At 44.4% G+C, this 18173-nt stretch overlaps 1 protein-coding gene across 1 annotated transcript in view; it reads left to right on the forward strand.

The window, feature by feature from the left end:
- The window catches only part of LOC140409255 (RNA-binding protein Musashi homolog 1-like), a 210144-nt gene extending 204034 nt beyond the window's left edge, over positions 1-6110 (forward strand). Inside the window, exon 15 of the mRNA XM_072497598.1 lies at positions 3174-6110. The gene's annotated coding sequence lies outside the window, so the exon portion shown is untranslated. The remainder of the gene's footprint in view (positions 1-3173) is intronic.
- Positions 6111-18173: the final 12063 nt, after the last annotated feature.

An 18173-nucleotide genomic window follows, 5' to 3' on the forward strand; every position in this document is an offset into this window, starting at 1 on the left:
AGATGTCGCTCGGTTATCTTGTGTGAATTAATGTTTCATAATCACCGTAAATCTACATTATCCTGAGGCCACAGATATGCGGTGGGAGGGCCCAGGCTTTGATTCCCAGCCCATCCAGAGTCCGCTGATCTTAGCCGGACTCACCAATTGGCTTCAGGACCCAGAAGCTGAGATGCAAAATACACAAAGATGTGCAGCATTGTAAACCGTGTAGGTAGAAGCTTAAAATTACAATGGGAAATCAAAATGGACTTAACTGTGGTAAGTGGATTTCCATGTAAACAAAAAGGTTACTTTCTAAATGGTGAAAAGCTACAAATAGCAGGGGTGAGAAATTGCCATTGGTAGTGTCAGATGCTTGGTAGGACCCAGATACATCCACAGTACAGGTACACACTTCTGATGTGAAGTACACTGAGCACCAACTTGGTGTGCATGTATTCAATATCTGCAGGGAATACACAGCATGGACTGGTCATGCTCTGTTGACTGACTTGATTCCAATGCTGCCATTTTGCAAATCCATGTTCCAGCCTACTCTCTTAACCTCCCACAGCAAACACACTGAGCAGCAGAAAGGACCCTCCCTGCACCCCCACATAAACACCACCAATGTTACTAAAAGGGATAGTCTACCCCTTGCAGGTTTGTTGCTGGTTAATTTCTTCTAGCTGTTGCGGCTTTTGGTGCTCTCTATAATAGTTTCACAAGTCCACAGGGCGGGGGGGGGGCTCTCACCCAGAATACTATGTCCACATGGTGCTCAGGAAGAAATTCCCCAACCCAAACCTCTGTGGGGGACAGTGTGTGAGACATCTGTGCTTAAGTATCCTCACTGAAGGGCAGCAGAGTGGCCCAGCGGTTAGCATTGCTGCCTCACGGTGCTGAGGTCCCAGGTTCGATCTCAGCTCTGGGTCACTGTCCGTGTGGAGTTTGCACATTCTCCCTGTGTTTGCGTGGGTTTCGCCCCCACAACCCAAAGATGTGCAGGTTAGGTGGATTGGCCACGCTAAATTGCCCCTTAATTGGAAAAAAGAATTAGGAACTATAAATTTTTTTTAAAAAGAGAAATACAGGGTCATGAATATAAAGCTCTGAGTCTGCACTATGACTAAAATCCTGGTAACGCCATTTGTTATTTTTTTTCCACTCATGCTAAAAACATTGAAGGGAGCGAATTATGTTGGATCCCAATTATTACAGCCTTGTCACAGGCCAGAGACTGCAAAGTCTTCTACTCTCTCCTGCCCAACCAGCCCCAAGGACAGACGGCAGAGACATTCTGTCCACTGATGGACTCCTCTTCCCAATTGGAAACACTGGTTCCTCCCCATCGCAATCACTCGATCCCCCTCCTCATCTCGAGAACTTGGGTGCCCTCTCTCTCTCTCTCTCCTCCCCCCCCCCCCCCCCCCCCCAATCTCGAGAACTCTGGTATTTCTCCCCCAACCTCCATTCCAAGCATTCGGGTATCCTCCCTTCCCATCTCGACCACTGATTTCTCTCCGTCTCGACCACTCGGGTCTCTCCACCCACACACACACACACACCTTCCCATCTCAAGCGCTCGCGTTTCCCTCTCTATCTCGTGCACTAGGGAAACCCCTCTTTCCTCCTCCCCCCCCCCCCCCCCCCCCCCCCCCCCCATCTCTAGCACTCTGGTAACCCCCATCTCCCCACTCCCGAGCACTCCTGGAGAATGATGGGAGAAGAAACAAATATCTGTCTCTTCAGGAAAAAAAAACATTTGAAATCTTGGGGCTCCTCATTCCTTAAGGAACAGTTTAGCAGGCTAGGATGTCTTGCCGTGTGTCTTGGCTGCCAGGCATCAGCTCAGTCCCACTGTCGAGAGGCAGTGTTCAACAGTGGGATGGAGATGGGTGCTACCCTTTCCTGTGACCCTCGTGATGTGTTAGCGACATATTGTGGCTAATAAATCTTGTTCTTAATTTCTACCATCGTCTATTGTTCTACTTATCATGGATTCAACAGGACATTGATGTTTCAGTCTGATTCCACCAACTCTCTGCGTAGCCTCCAGGCAATCTTTTTGTTTTAGTAAATGTTATTCTTTGCTAGTCCCTGGAGTTCAAGGAGGGAGTCACAGCATGGATATTTATTGGATTTACCCCCCTCCCTATTTCACTCATTGATGGAGGGAACTTGCATTAATGTAGTGCCTTTCCTGACATCACACAATGCTTTCTAGGCTGCACAATAGTGTTTGATGTGTAGTGGAATTTGGATGTATGATGCTCTGACTCAAAAGGTGTGAATGCTACCACTGAGCCTTGGCTGACAGAGGTGGGCCTTTTGCCATCTAGGGTCCTGGGGGACATCTTTCCCAGTACCCCCCCCCCCCCCAACTGACCAAGCCTTCATCACTCCCTGGTTGGGTAATTGTGTGTGCTGCAGCCGGGCATTGAGATTTCTTGTCCTGCTTATTCACAAAGTGAATTGAAGTTTAAAAGTTCGATGTTATCCCTTAGAGAGAGCCGAGGTACTCTGGTTCTGAAATGATTTGAGTTGTTGCTCTGTAGCACACAATGGAGCTTTTGGAACCATGCTTTCCGAAGGTGAAGTACACTCCCAGTTCACCACTGTTAAATCCAAGGGTCAGGAAAACATGGAAGTTGCAGTTTGTTGCTTTGGGAATGAATTGGCATATTATATATTGTCGTAGCAAGATACTGATGATGCTGGTAATCTAAAATAAGAACAGAAAGCGTTGGATAAACTCAGCAGCACCTGAGTTAATCTTTCAGATCTGATGACTCTTCACGGTCCTGAAGAAGAGTCATACAGACTTGTTGTCACCCCAATTGAGGTCCTGAGATCAGGGCAATATGATTTCCCATGACCTTCCCGGAATAGTGGGATGGGGGAGGGTGGGGAGAACAGATGACTTCCCCTTTAAGGGGGCAGAGCTTCTCCTCTAAAAGGAGAGCCCTGGTAGTATAAAAACCCCGACCTAGTTGGGAAAGGAGTCCCTTAGGGTAGTGGACGAGTATTGGCATTGTATTGAAATAAATCTTGTTCGTAATTTCTACTATTGTCTATTGTTCTACTTGTCACGGATTCAACAGGACACTTATGTTAATTCCCATGTGGCATACTTTATAGTTGTGTTTGTATCCAATAATGGCAATCATCTTTGTGTCTCTTCCCTCCAGGGCCCCAGCCTGTCAGCAAGAGGAGGGGGAAACATGGGTTTTGGTGGAGCTCAGGCGACTTTTTAATAATTTTACTGCACACACTGACTTACTACCATAAACTCAACTCCGACCACCCCGCCCCATCAACTGAAGAAAACATCTCACTCCTTCACTAACATTTAAAGTTTACGCTTTTGTTTTTCCTGATTTTTTTTTTTTTGTTTAATTTATTTTATTTTATTTTTTTTTAGCTTAATGATCGATCAGTTTTAAGCCGTGTCTTATTTTTGTTGTTGTTGTTGCTTATTTGAAAGTGTTTAGATGTATTCTTTTTAAAATGGGAGTTTTGTGATTGTATTAGAAAATTTTGCTAAGGACATGTTTCATCAATTTATTTGACCATTTTTTTTTGCCAGATCTTGTTTTTAATGAGTAAGAGCTAAAGTGGGTAATGTAAAACACTCCTGATGAAAATGGAATCTTGTCTAAAAAATACAATTTATTTTGATATTCTTTGTAAATGTCATCTATTAACACTGAATTCCAGTTATCATGGAACAAAAAAAACAACATCTGCAGGACAAAAATGTATATTTTGGTAAAAAAAAACACTATGAATCATAAAAGTATTTTTTTCTGAAATTGGATAAAACGTTTCTGTAAAATATGTAAATAGAACAAGCTGGATTTGTATTTGCCTTCTGCACAAAAGGTTCTTTTTTGAGTACGGTAGTATTTTTTGAGAAAAGAGGAGGTCCGAAGCCCCTACACAGCCTGAGACTTAGCAATACCGTAGATGACCTTTGATTTCCCAGGAGATTCTGTAGTTGATGTCGTATGGGGCTAATTTACTGTAGAATTGTCTTTTTTTTTTTCTTTGACTTCTGATTTAAATGAAGGACATTGCTAAGAAATGAATGGTACCTCAAGAGGTCATAAAGCTGCTAAACAAAACAAAATAATAATAATAGAATCCACACACTACATATCTATAAAGGTTGTGTAGGCCGGGCCAGGTCTCCGTTTTTGACCCTAGTTTGAGAGGGAATGGTTGTTGCTATAGCTACCACTGTCTTACCTCAGCTGGTCACTTCCACAAAGCTGTCAACTCTCCTGGTTTTTATCCGTAGTACTCGTACATGCTTAATCTGTTTGTTTTGTTTAAAACTCTTGTGAACAGCCTGCACTTCCAATTAGTCACAACGTGCATCATAACTGGCCTTGCTCACCATGCGCAAGGTAGAAACCAATGCCTTCTCACCTGTCAACATGAGAAGCATGCGGAGTTTCCTGAGCATGAGAAGTTGAGCCAAGTCAAGTCATACCACTGTTTACCGTGAAGGGCAAACTTGCACGTTGGGGTTATTGTTGTGGCGGGGGTAAAGGAGAGGGGGTGAAGAGTGATGGTAGGACTTGTGTGTGTGTGGGGGGGGGGGAGCATGGGGGGGCAGTCTGCACTGCATTTTAAGCTTTTCTTTTAATCTCCCTACTCCATCACCCCCTTCCTCAGCTAACCCCCACCCTCCTTCACCTAAACGTCTCTACTGGGGTGTTGGGATGAGAGAGGGGTTCAGGAGCAGAGGAGGCCCATGCTATTCCCAAGCAGCTGCTGGTAGCCAGCATTAAGCGACGTTGGCAGAAGGTTGCAGGGAGTCCCCAGCCGCCTGTACATTGAATGGAGCGCGATCCTTCAGGTCCTGGCGGAGGAGGAGCCTCTGCAAGCTGGAGTGAGCAAAGTACACGAACATTAGAACCTTTCGTTTTAGAAGATGAGAAATCAAGGTGACCTGAGAAAAGGCTTCTCCTCGCCTGCCCATTGGTTTAATGACACGTTTAATATATGACATAATCACAGGCAGAAAGTGTTGCGTTGGATTATTGTAAAATACTTTTTTAATTAATGTGTTTTAGAGGGAGGAAGGAAAGAAACTGAAAGACCCAGGAATTGATTTAAAAAAAAAAAAAGATTAAGGCCAGTTTAGCGCTTACAATGAAAGGAAAATAGCAAAACAGAAAACTATTTTTTAAAAAAAGATGATTTTTAGGGCATTAAATGCTGCGATTCTCTGTCAGTTTATTCCAGGGGCACTGATTTGTCCCACGTCAGTGGAGAGACTGACAGATCTGTGGAGAGTTGCTAGCTTTGCTCTTGATTTTAGAAAAAGAACTACTGGAAATACAAACACTATTGTTTGTGACAGCAATAAACGCAATTTTGTGAAAATGCATCTCGGGGAGCAGTTTTTTTTTTTTTTGTTTAAATTGTTTGTTTTTTTCTTTCTCTGCCAGCCGTGCCTCAGTTGGCAGCACTCTCGCCTCTGAGTCACAAGGTTCTGGGTTCAAGTCCCATTCCAGGGCTTGAGCACAATGATCAAGGCTGACATCCAGTGCAGTACCGATCGGTGGGAGTGCTGCACTGTTGGAGGTGCCGTCTTTCGGACGAGACGTTAAATCCGGGGCCCTGTCCGCCCTCCTCGGTGGACGTAAAAGATCACGTGGCACTATTCGAAGAAGGGCAGGGGAGTTATCCCTGGTGCCCTGGCCAATACTTATCCCTCAATCAGCACCACATAAACAGATTATTTGGTCATTATCACATAGCTGTTTGTGGGAACTTGCTTAATTGACTGCCACGTTTCCAACATTTCAACAATGGCTGTACTTCCAAAGAAAGTACTTCATTGGTTGTAAAGCGCTTTGTGACATCGGTGGTCATAAAAGCGCTATATAAATGTAGTACTTCCTTTTTAAACAAGGCGGTGTTTGGTAAATAATGTTTTGCTCCCCCAGTGCATTGTACTGCCAGGCAGAGGTTTTTGCTTTTTAATCCTTTTTACATTTCTGTCTTATTTCTTTTTGCCAGTAAGTTATTGCAATCTGAGAAATGTCATCTCTGGCTCTGTAACCCTTTTTCAGATTTCATTTAAAATTCCTAATAAATTATTTGAAACTTTCCATGTGTCTCGCTCTCATTTTTGTTGACTTTGCTCTCCTTTTGGGTCTCTGGTGTGATCATCCTAACACAGCGAGCTGGCGGGTATCTTCTGGTAGCTATTGACCCATGGGCCTGCTCCCCCCTCCTCGAGCTGCACTAAGCTACCGAATGTGCTTAATGTCCACTGATTGCAGCCACTGAGCAATAGCTCATTTTTGTTTGATTGAGCTACAAGTTTGTTCTACCCAGAGCCTGGCACTATTTAATTGTTGGAGACTGCTGCACCAGCGAAGTAACTTGATTTATCTATTCCTAAATGATTGTTAATTTGAAGTGTGGAAAAAGTTTTGTTTTGTATTTCTGCTCCTTTGTTTCCATTTCCACAGTTTGAAGCAAAATATAATTTATGGGATTTGGGCGTTGTGTGCCACAGACCCCTTTGATTCAGTATGCTCTGCGGCATAGCCCATGATATCATTTTGATTGTCTTGGCTAGCAACCAATCAACTCCATTGTAATCGCAGGGCTAAGCAGATCCTCTATGCGGATTGGTGTTTTTTTTCTCCCTGGAGTGCCCTGCTGGGTGATTCTCTGTGTTTGATTTCAGTTTTGTTTGGAGCTGCAGAGCTGAGCAGAATCCTTTTGAGTCTCTCTCCCATAAGGGATGAAATTCTCTCTCAAATCTTAGCTGGAACTCCCTTGAGGTAAACAGAGCAGTTAGTGAGTATTCAAAACCTGAAGATAGAGCTGGGGAACTTAACGGATTCCTCTCCGATTAAAAGGTACCAGGCCACTTGAAGCCCTCGTGAAACCGGCTGCTCTGATATTCTGTTTAACTGAGTCGAGCTGTTGGTGAGTCTCTAATGCTGACTACATATCAGAAACTGAGCAGAGCTGAAGCGCATCTTCTGAGGTTAAAGCTCATCTCAACGCAAGTTGAAGCATGTCCCTAAAGGGGATCCAACAGCCTAAACCAACTGATGGTTTTCAACACGTCACATTCTGAAGACATAATTTCCTATAAAGACCTCAACCTAAGTAGCAAAGATCTTCAAGTCTCTAATGCCTTTTAATCTATTATTTTTGAACCTTTGCTGCCCCCTACACTGTGTCTGTCTTGTGTGTGTCTGGGTGGAGTGTGGGGAATAATTAGTTTGGCAGACCATTGTTCCATTCTTACCATTATATGCTCATCTTTTACTCTGGCGATAAATAAAGTTTTGTTAATATTTTACTTATAAATCTGGAGCTTGTAACTCATTGGAGTAGTCAACGGTCTCCGGAAAATACACAAATTATTGGCTAATTCACTTATGTTGGGACTCCGAGGCTGGAGTTGATCACACACTCGCCCAGGGTGTTTTATCACAAAACCTTGTGGAACTGACTAGCGATAAGACTACCTTAGAACAAGAACAAAGAACGAAGAAAAGTACAGCACAGTACAGGCCCTTCGGCCCTCCAAGCCCGTGCCGACCATGCTGCCCGACTAAACTACAATCTTCTACACTTCCTGGGTCCGTATCCCTCTATTCCCATCCTATTCATGTATTTGTCAAGATGTCCCTTAAATGTTACTATCGTCCCTGCTTCCACCACCTCCTCCGGCAGCGAATTCCAGGCACCCACTACCCTCTGTGTAAAAAAACTTGCCTCGTACATCTACTCTAAACTTTGCCCCTCGCACCTTAAACCTATGCCCCCTAGTAATTGACCCCTCTACCCTGGGGAAAAGCCTCTGACTATCCACTCTGTCTATGCCCCTCATAATTTTGTAGACCTCTTATCAGGTCGCCCCTCAGCTTCCGTCGTTCCAGTGAGAACAAACCGAGTTTATTCAACCGCTCCTCATAGCTAATGCCCTCCATACCAGGCAACATCCTGGTAAATCTCTTCTGCACCCTCTCTAAAGCCTCCACATCCTTCTGGTAGTGTGGCGACCAGAATTGAACACTATACTCCAAGTGTGGCCTAACTAAGGTTCTACACAGTTGCAACATGACTTGCCAATTCTTACACTCAATGCCCCGGCCAATGAAGGCAAGCATGCCATATGCCTTCTTGACTACCTTCTCCACCTGTGTTGCCCCTTTCAGTGACCTGTGGACCTGTACTCCTAGATCTCTCTGACTTTCAATACTCTTGAGGGTTCTACCATTCACTGTATATTCCCTACCTGCATTAGACCTTCCAAAATGCATTACCTCACATTTGTCCGGATTAAACTCCATCTGCCATCTCTCCGCCCAAGTCTCCAAACGATCTAAATCCTGCTGTATCCTCTGACAGTCCTCATCGCTATCTGGAATTCCACCAACCTTTGTGTCGTCTGCAAACTTACTAATTAGACCAGTTACATTTTCCTCCAAATCATTTTTACTACGAACAGCAAAGGTCCCAGCACTGATCCCTGCAGAACACCACTAGTCACAGCCCTCCAATTAGAAAAACACCCTTCCATTGCTACTCTCTGCCTTCTATGACCTAGCCAGTTCTGTATCCACCTTGCCAGCTCACCCCTGCTCCCGTGTGACTTCACCTTTTGTTCCAGTCTACCATGAGGGACCTTGTCAAAGGTCTTACTGAAGTCCATATAGACAACATCCACTGCCCTACCTGCATCAATCATCTTTGTGACCTCTTCGAAAAACTCTTATCAAGTTAGTGAGACACGACCTCCCCTTCACAAAACCATGCTGCCTCTCACTAATACGTCCATTTGCTTCCAAATGGGAGTAGATCCTGTCTCGAAGAATTCTCTCCAGTAATTTCCCTACCACTGACGTAAGGCTCACCGGCCTGTAGTTCCCTGGATTATCCTTGCTACCCTTCTGAAACAAAGGAACAACATTGGGTATTCTCCAGGACATCACCTGAAGACTGAGGATCCAAAGATTTCTGTCAAGGCCTCAGCAATTTCCTCTCTAGCCTCCTTCAGTATTCTGGGGTAGATCCCATCAGGCCCTGGGGACTTATCTACCTTAATATTTTTCAAGACACCCAACACCTTGTCTTTTTGGATCTCAATGTGGCCCAGGCTATCTACACACCCTTCTCCAGACTCAACATCCACCAATTCCTTCTCTTTGGTGAATACTGATGCAAAGTATTCATTTAGTACCTCACCCATTTCCTCTGGCTCCACACATAGATTCCCTTGCCTATCCTTCAGTGGGCCAACCCTTTCCCTGACTACCCTCTTGCTTTTTATGTACGTGTAAAAAGCCTTGGGATTTTCCTGAACCCTATTTGCCAATGACTTCGTGACCCCTTCTAGCCCTCCTGACTCCTTGCTTAAGTTCCTTTCTACTTTCCTTATATTCCACACAGGCTTCATCTGTTCCCAGCCATCCAGCCCTGACAAATGCCTCCTTTTTCTTTTTGACGAGGCCTACAATATCTCTCGTTATCCAAGGTTCCTGAAATTTGCCGTATTTAGATCTTAGATCTAGGATTTTGTGGGGTGGCACGGTGATGCAGTAGATAGCACTGCTGCCTCATGTCGCTGAAGACCGGGGTTCTATCCTGGCCCCAGGTCACTGTTCGTGTGTAGTTTGCACATTCTCCCCATGTCTGTGTGGGTCCTAACCCCACAAACCCAAAGATGTGCAGGGTAGGTAGATTGATTATGCTAAGTTGCCCCTTTATTGGAAAAAAATGAATTGGGTACCCTAAATTTATTTTTAAAAATAGATCTAGGATTCTGTACTGAAGTAAAGTTTAATTAGTGATGACACAGTAAAAGATCCATTGGGAAATAGTGATCATAATACAATTCAAATCCATGTTAAACTTGAAAGTGACATATCCCAATTGCGAAGAAGAATCTTAAACAAAGCCAATTACATAGATATGACGGAGAATTGGGTGTGGTTAATTATGCAAATAGGTGCAGCACGGTGGCGCAGTGGGTTAGCCCTGCCGCCTCAGGGTGCCGAGGTCCCAGGTTCGATCCCGGCCCCGGGTCACTATGTGTGTGCACAACCCAAAGATGTGCAGGGTAGGTGAATTGGCCACACTAAAATTGCCCCTTAATTGGAAAAAAAATTAAAGGGGGCGATTCTCCAATATGGAGCCCAAGTGTTCGCGTCGTCGTGAACACCGTCGCGATTCACAGCGGCGCGAACCGGGCCCGGGTACGACAGATTCTGGCCCCCATAGGGGGCCAGCACGGAGCTGGAGCGGTTCACACCGCTCCAGCCTCCCGGCACCGCGCCAACCTGCACATGCGCAGTTGGACCACGCCAACCCGCACATGCGCGGGGGACTTCCTTAGCGCGCCGGCCCCGAATCAACATGGCGTCGGTGTTCAGGGGCCGGCCGCGCCAGAAAGTAGGCCCCGGGGGGGGGGGGGGGGGAGGCCGGCCCACCGATCGGTGGGCTCCGATCGCAGGCCAGACCCCATTGGAGCCCGCCCCAAGCCACCCCCCGACCGTTCACGCAGAGTTCCCGCCAGCAGCCAGCAGGGGTGAACGGCGCCGGTGGGACTTTGTCGTATCGGTGCGGCCGCTCGGCCCATCAGGGCTGGAGAATCGGCGGACCCGCCATTACCAGCGGCCCACAGCCGGTGGCGCGCCAAACGCAGCGGCGCAAATGGCGCCGATTCTCAGCGTCAGGGCGTCGTGGCACGGCTGCAGCGATTCTCCGGCCCGGCTCGGAGAATCGCCCCCAAAATCTCACCTTCCAGATCACTCTTGCCAATTTAATTGTCCCAAGTCTAATTGAAGATTAAAGCCCCTCACCCCCCCCCCAATTATATCATGTTTCCTTTTTTACAAGCTGCAATACCTTATTTTTTTAATGCTCTGTCCAAAGGTATACCTACTGTTTGGCAGCCTTTAAACCACTCACCAGTGTTTTCTGACTCTTTCTATTCCTAATTTCCACCCATCTTTTTTTAAAGTAAAGTTAGAGTACCCAATTCATGTTTTCCAGTTAAGGGGCAATTTAGCGTGGCCAATCCACCTACCCTGCACATCTTTGGGCTGTGGGGGCGAAACCCACACAATCACCAAACACGGGGAGAATGTGCAAACTCCACACGGGCAGTGACCCGGGGCCGGGATCGAACCTGGGACCTTGGTGCCGTGAGGCAGCAGGGCTAACCCACTGCGCCACCGTGCTGCCCTATTTCCATCCATCTTATTTCTACTTCATGATCTTCTGAGGCCAGATCCTTTCTCATTAATGTCCTTGTATCACCGTTTACTATCAGGGTTACCCCTCCTCCTTTGTCATTCTTTCGGAAATATGCACCCTGAAATATTTCTTTCCCTGCCTGGATCATCTTGTAACCATGTCTCTGTAATGCCGGTTAAATCTAAATCATTTACCTCTATTGTGCCATTAGTTTATCTATTTTATTGTCGATGCATTCAGATAAAGAACATTTAATTTCAATGTTTTACTTCTATTCCCTACAATGTCTTTCTCGATTGATGTACAATTTTTGTTAACCTCTCCTGTAGCATTCTGCTTGGCTTTACCTACATTACTATAGTGTTCTTCAACGTTTCTCTTTGGATTTCTAAGTCTCCCTTCACCTGAACCCCCCCCCCCTCCCCAACCCCACTGGTTTAAAGCCCCATCCACGGTCCTAGTTACACTTGGTGCCAGCTCATAGCCCATCCCGATGGAATAGTTCACTCTTCCCTGAGTGCTGATGCCAGTGACCCATGAATCGAAACCCTTCTTTCCACGCCACTCTTTGAGCCACATGTTTATTTCCCTAAACATGCTTAACCCTATACCAATTGGCACGCCGTTCAGTTTACAATCGAGATGATTAACTTTGAAATTCTGCATTTTAATTTGATCCCTAACTCTTCAAATTTTCTTAGGCCGAACCAGGGCGTGGTTCTGCTTATGTTGCTGGTTCCCACATGAACCATAATAATTGGATCCTCCCTTTCCTGCTCCAAGTTCCTCTCCAGCCATGGGGAGATGTGTCTCCTGGCACTGGGCAGGGAACACAATCTTCAGAGCTTTTTCTTTCCTATTCATTCTTGGGATGTAGGTGTCGTTGGCTGAGCCAGCATTTATTGCCCATCTCTAATTGCTCTTGAGCTGTGTGGTTGCGAGGTCATTTCAGAGAGCATTTAACAGTCAAAAAACATTGCTGTGGATCAGGAATCACGTGTAGCCCAGACCAGGCAATGATGGCAGGTTTCCTTCCTAAAAGACATTAGTGAACCAGACAATTAACTATAATTTCATGGTCATCAACTGACTTTTAATTCCATACTTTTGCTGAATTCAAATTTCACTACTATTATGGGTCAGGGTTTAGAGAACCCCAAAGTGTATCATGGAGTTCACCTGACCCACAACCTTTAATAGATTGTGGTATGGGGAGCACCCGGCCCACTCTAGAGATGTGGTACAGCAGAAATGGAAAAGTCTTTTTTTAAACAAGACAATGTTTATTATATGAACTCAAGTTAACCTTTTTTAAAACAAACCGTAGACACAGGATCTGCTCAGATGAGGAGGAGTGTAACTGACATCTACAGAATTTGAAAGATGCCCTCGTACGAACGGGATATGGCACTCGACTCATCGATCGACAGTTCCAACGCGCCACAGCGAAAAGCCGCACCGACCTCCTCAGAAGACAAACATGGGACACAACCGACAGAATACCCTTTGTCGTCCAGTACTTCCCCGGAGCGGAGAAACTACGTCATCTTCTTCACAGCCTTCAACACGTCATTGATGACGATGAACATCTTGCCAAGGTCATCCCCACACCCCCACTACTTGCCTTCAAACAACCCTGCAACCTCAAACAAACCATTGTTTGCAGCAAACCACCCAGTCTTCAGAACAGTGACCACGACACCACACAACGCTGCCATGGCAATCTCTGCAAGACGTGCCAGATCATCGACATGGATACCACTATTACACGTGAGAACACCACCCACCAGGTACGCGGTACATACTCATGCGACTCGGCCAACGTTGTCTATCTCTTACGCTGCAGGAAAGGATGTCTCGAAGCGTGGTACATTGGCGAGACCATGCAGACGCTGCGACAACGAATGAACGGACATCGCGCAACAATCACCAGGGAGGAATGTTCCCTTCCAGTCGGGGGACACTTCAGCAGTCAAGGGCATTCAGCCTCTGATCTCCGGGTAAGCGTTCTCCAAGGCGGCCTTCAGGACCCGCGACAACGCAGAATCGCCGAGCAGAAACTTATAGCCAAGTTCCGCACACACGAGTGCGGCCTCAACCGGGACCTGGGATTCATGTCGCATTACATTCATCTCCCACCATCAGGCCTGCGAAATCCTACCAACTGTCCTGGCTTGATACAATTCACACCTCTTTAACCTGGGGTTACCCCATTTCTGGATCTGTAAAGATTTAATCACCTGCTAATGGTCGCATTCCAAGCATTTTTTTGGCATCTTTGAATTTGTCTATATATGTGTTTCTGGAACAGACCTCTTCATTCACCTGAGGAAGGAGCAGCGCTCCGAAAGCTAGTGACATCGAAACAAACCTGTTGGACTTTAACCTGGTGTTGTAAGACTTCGTACTGTGCTCACCCCAGTCCAACGCCGGCATCTACACATCAATCTCTTTGTTAACCTATGCCAATTTTAAAGGGTTAGGTCTATATGGATGTTGTTTGATTGGAACAGCATTTCCCACATCTACATCATGTATAGTACACCATTTTAGTACTTCCCAATTTATCTCCACAAACTTGCCCATGTGATATCAATAACTCTTTCAGGTCAGTTCGTTTTTCCTCTGAAAGATAACTCAACAATTTATCCCAATTTTTAAGAACATCCTCATTTTCCAATTTAATTTGAGGTATGTCAAATTCACAGTCATCTGGATTTGGTTCGTCACTTTGAGTTAGAATCATTAAAAGCTCCTCCCTTTTTCTCTCCTTCCCTTTCAAAGTACCTTTTAAGCATATTCACTTGACACACTCGGTGAGTCTTCCTTCTATCTGGTGTTATTACCACATAATTCACCTCACTTTTCAATCTGATAAGGTCCATAAAACCTTGCTTTTAAAGGCTCACCTACCACTGGTAACAACACTAAAACTTTATCTCCACTGGCAAAACTACGAACTTTGGATTTTTTGTCCGCAACCCGTTTCATCACCTTTTGTGCAACTTTTAAATGTTGTCTAGCCAATTCACCGGCTCTATTTAATCATTCCCTAAAATTTGACACGTAATCCAATAATGTAATTTCCGATTTCTCACCCACCAATTTTTCCTTAATCAATTTAAGTGGTCCTCTTACCTCATGACCGAAAATTAGTTCAAAAGGACTAAATTTGGTTGACTCATTAGGTGCATCCCTGATTGCAAACAGTATGAATGGAATTCCTTTATCCCAATCCTCTGGATAATCTTGACAATAAGCCCTCAACATTGTCTTTAATGTCTGATGCCACCTTTCTAACGCTCCCTGTGTTTCTGGATGGTACGCAGTTGATTTAAATTGTTTTATTCCTAAGCAATCCATTACTCCTTTGAATAACCTCGAGATAAAATTTGATCCTTGATCCGATGGTATCTCTGTGGGTAGTCCATATCTAGTAAAGAATTTAAGTAACTCATCCACAATCTTTTTAGCTGTAATATTACGTACTGGAATGGCCTCTGGAAACCTAGTAGACACATCCATTATAGTCAAAAGATATTGATTCCCACTTTTTGTTTCAGGAAGCAGTCCTACGCAGTCAATTAGGACCCTTGTAAAAGGTTCCTCAAATGCTGGAATGGGTATTAAGGGTGCTGGTTTTATCACTGCTTGAGGTTTCCCTATCACTTGACATGTGTGACATGATTGACAAACTTTAACTACATCTTTATGTAGACCAGGCCAATAAAAATGTTTCTGGATTTTAGCTTGAGTTTTCCTTATCCCCAAATGACCTCCCACTGATACCTCATGTGCCACTCGCAACACCTCCTTTCTATACCCTACCGGCAATACTACTTGATGAACTTCTGCCCACTTTTCATCCGCCAGCATATGTAAAGGTCTCCATTTTCTCATCAAGACATCACTTTTACGGTAATAACACTCTGGTATACATGCAGATTCCTCTTCCGTGTATGCTTTCCGATACATCCGTTTTATTTCTATATCTTTCTGTTGTAACTCCGCCAATTTTCCTGAACTAAAAATATCCGCCTCATCCTCCACCTGTTCTTATTTTTTTCAACCATCTCATCAAAAATTGTTTCCGATAATTGCACTTCATCTTCACTCTTTGATTTCTCCTCTTATCTTAACCTGTGACTTTGCGACCTTGTTACTACACAATCTGGAAAAATCCCAGGATATTTGTCCTTTAACACTTCAGTTGTCTGATTTTCCACTGGCTTATCAACCACAGTAGGCATAGCTCCCACTTGCGATCCAGCTATATCATTACCTAAGCTAAAATGTATTCCTGGACGAGATGGTTTCTCTATTACTCCTACTACCACTTCACCACTCTTCACTGGACTTTCCAACCTTACCTTATATAATGGAACGCTATCCTCTCACCCTGAATTCCACATATTACCACCTTTTCTGGCAACATTCTTCCCAAACTACATAACTCCTCATCTCTTATCATTAAAGATTGACTAGCTCCCGTATCTCTTAAAATTGTGACTTCTTTATCTACTCCTCCTGATACACATGAGTAAACTTTACCCACACAAGTAAATTCTTTAAAGAGATCTGGCACCTTCTTAACAATCACCTCTCGATCAGTCTGTACAATCTTTTGCACCTCGTTCGCTTCACTTGGGCTTACCTTTACCACTTTAACAAACCCCACTGTCTTATCCTGTTTTACCACATCACCCTTCCCAGTGCTTTTCTTCAACCACCAACACTGTGACTTTACATGGCCTAGTTTATTACAGTGAAAACATTTGAAACTTTTCATTTCTTTTCCACCCTCCTGGATTTCTTTTTTAATCTGAGGTACACTCTCTTTATTATCTCCCATCAGATCACCTTTACCTTTTCCACTTGAGTATTTCTCATGTCCCCAGTTTCTATCCCTCACAGGCTGAAACTGATGTTGGAAACCAAGCTTTGATTTATGAACTTATTCATAATCCTCTGCCATTTCGGCTGCTAACCTCGCAGTTTTAACCCTCTGCTCTTCCACATGACTTCTCACTACATCAGGAATTGAATTTTTAAACTCCTCTAAAAGTATAATTTCTCTGAGAGCTTCATACATTTGGTCTATTTTCAAAGCCCTTATCCACCTATCAAAATTACTCTGAGCCTTTCAAACTCCATGTTTTATTTGACCAAATTCTTTCCTTAAATTTCTAAATCTTTGTCTGTAGGCTTCAGGCACTAGTTCATATGCACATAAGATGGATTTTTTCACCTCCTCGTACGTCCAAGATACGTCCTCCGGTAGTCATGCAAACACTTCACTAGCCCTACCTACCAGCTTTGTTTGAATCAGTAATACCCACATGTCCTGTGGTCATTTCATTTGTTTAGCTACCTTCTCAAATGAAATAAAAAAAGGCTTCTACCTCCTTCTCGTCAAACCATGGCAATGCTTGGACATATTTAAATCGATCCCCACCGCGCCTTCGACTTTGACGCTCTTTCTCACTATCGTCATCACTATTATCCAACTGTACGTTTGTCATTGTCCACAACACACTCCACACTTAAACTAAAATACCACACCTAAAAAACAACCACAATATGCTCACCCCTCACTGTCTTTAAAGTTCACTAAGCCAATCCAATAGATAGACTTTTATCCCCCTCGAGCCCCCAAAGAATACAACATTAAGTAATCCTTTAAGCTGCCCTTTTAGCATCCAAAAGTATTAACAATCTTTAAACAGAAGCATATCAGGGTTTACATTCAATACTGAAAACATTTAAATTTCTGAATTCACCAAATGGTCAAGAGATAGTCTTTCATGGCAGAGAGATCAACAGTACAGCTGCTTTGGCTGACTTCAGCTGCAACACACTGCAAAACGAAACCAAAAAAGACAGACACACCCAAGCTTTTCTCAAAGTGAAACTAAAAAGCAGAACCAGAGCTAGCTCCACCCACACTCTGACATCACTGCAGTAACATGAGCAGCCAAACATTTCTTAAAGCGACATTCTCATGACACTACCTTCTAGGGTGAGATTCAAACCCGGGTCCCCAGAGTATTTCCCAGGGTCTCTGGGTTGCTAATCACCACCACAACCACCCCACTGTTAGTCTCCAAGTCATAGGGGAGTATTAGGAATGTCAGATTTTGTGAATGATTATGCTTTAAACTGTCTATTTAATTCCAAGATAGAATGGAGTTCGGGGTTTAGAAGATAGTTAATTAGCATTTTTAGCTGGATACAAGGCCCATGTGATTCATTTTGGGTTTTAAGATATTCCGGTGTCTTGCAGACAGGTCAGTCTGGGAGAGAAAGAGCAGAAAGATGGAGACTGCCAGTCTTGCATCTTAAGCAGCAAAAGTGCCAACCCTTTCAGTCACCATGTGAAAAAATTGAAGAGACTGAGTTTGTGAGGAATTAAACAAGGTTGAAAAATGTATTTGCCTATCCTGGCTAGAGAGAAGAATCTCCATTCCATCCCTCACTATCAATGTCTGTTTGGGGATTAGAAGTTATCCGGCTAGAAAAGGGAAAAAGGAAGCAAACCATTGGGAGCTGAGAATAGCTATGGACTGATTTCTGGAAAAGGAAGTGTCTGCACAGAGTAAAGTATAACCATGGAGTGGGATTTTCTATCGATTTAAGAGTTAAGTGGGATATCTTTTCTGTAGCTTTTTACCCAATTCTTTTTTGTCCCAATTTATGGGCAATTTAGCATGGCCATTCCATCTACCCTGCACATCTTGTGCAGTGTGAGTCATACGCAGACATGGGGAGAATGTGCAAACTCCACACCGTCAGTGACCCGGGGCTGGGATCAAACTTGGGTCCTCGGTACTGTGAGGTAGCAGTGCTAGCCACTGCGCCGCCATGCTGCCCCGCCTTTTCTGTAGTTTAGAATCATAAGTTGCCAATTGAATAATGTTTAGACAATGCTGCTTCTTTAAATAAAT

The sequence above is a fragment of the Scyliorhinus torazame genome, chromosome 1 (genome assembly GCF_047496885.1).
Source record: "Scyliorhinus torazame isolate Kashiwa2021f chromosome 1, sScyTor2.1, whole genome shotgun sequence".
Classification (NCBI taxonomy): Eukaryota; Metazoa; Chordata; class Chondrichthyes; order Carcharhiniformes; family Scyliorhinidae; genus Scyliorhinus; species Scyliorhinus torazame.